Source organism: Macrobrachium rosenbergii, chromosome 8 (assembly GCF_040412425.1).
Source record: "Macrobrachium rosenbergii isolate ZJJX-2024 chromosome 8, ASM4041242v1, whole genome shotgun sequence".
NCBI lineage: Eukaryota > Metazoa > Arthropoda > Malacostraca > Decapoda > Palaemonidae > Macrobrachium > Macrobrachium rosenbergii.
This window is the reverse complement of record NC_089748.1, coordinates 21,930,272-21,931,780: the sequence shown is the minus strand read 5'-3', so window position 1 is coordinate 21,931,780 and position 1,509 is coordinate 21,930,272.

Genomic DNA, 1,509 nt, shown 5'->3' with positions numbered 1-1,509 from the left:
TCAGTTCTAAAACCCTTGTGTTCTCATCGACAGAGCTAGTTGACAGTTTACGAGATCCTTTTAGGAATCATTTATGAAATAAAAATGTAAACACAAAAAAATGACAACAGTAAGTAAAGCAATAACAGAATATATAATATTAATAACACTAATACTAATACAGATAAATTTAAAAGCTTTTGAGAGCCAGAAGCTTGTTTTGGAAAAAGTCTCTCCCAATTTGCCACACATATAAAGGTTTCCATAATCAAGCAGTATGTAAGTCTAACCCTCTCTTAATGAGAGGGTTATGTGTATGAAGGAAAAGGTTTGCTCTTGAGAGGCCGTTAATCGCAATGCACTGGCTCCCAAACACTTTCTCCAGTTTTGCACAACAAATTTATATATCCTGAAGGCAGTAAGGGATGTGCCAAGCGTTTGGTATTGATGACTTAGAAGATACTGGACGATGGATATATCTGTTATATTTGTCTTGCTTCCATGTATGAAAGTATGTTTCAAATACATTCCTTTATCGAGAAATACGAGTCACAATTCTACACTCCCTAAATAACCATTCACTAGTCAGATGTTATGTTAACACAAAAGGGGAACAGAAAATCTCCAGCGCTATTACTGACCACAATAAATGGCGGTAATATAACAAGAATAATGAAGAGTGATGATGATGAAGTTGAATTCCCGGATGGCTGCTCTCGGCCACGAATGATAACAACGATCACCAGCAACAAATACTGATGACTGTATCAAAAGGAAAATGACTTGTCCTCCTTTCAGGAAGGCTTCAGTCATATCGGCAAGGAATTGGATCAAAGAAGGACTTAAACAAGGATCCTGCAAAGCGTCCAAAATAAATCCTAGGAACTCGGCACAAACAAAAAATTTAGGCAAGTACTCACCCCTTCATGAAAAGAAAATCAAGTTAAAAAATAATGAAAAAAATTATTAAAAAAATTGAAATTAATGATGGTCAGATATCTATTATTTTTTTTATTTAAGAGAAAGGACAAAATTAAATGAGAATGATGCTTGCTTATCTCGTCTATTTGGCTATTTACCTGTGTTATTTATCTTAATTTTTATGTTCTCATCGTTTATTAGTTTACATTTCCATATTTTCTTGTATTTCTTGTATATTAGTATAATACAGTTTAGGTCATAATTTATATAGAATGTAAATGATCATTTATATTTCACAGAAACGAATACATATTGTTAGGAACTGAGTATAATTGGCTGTTAGGCTTAATGAACCCTACGAGTCCTATGAAACACGAAGAGAATGTTCCGGCCCTGTAGAAAGGCAAGGCATAATATGTATACATAGGGCAGCGATGAACATGGGCCATAAAACTAACATAGGTGGCTCTGTACACCAGATGAAGCTCAGAACCAAATAAATAAATACACTACTTTTATTTTTCGCTGGTTTTTCTATTTTCTAGGTAATATTTCAGTTTGATGTGGAGTATTGTGATTTTTTGCAGAATTAAACGCACACACACACAC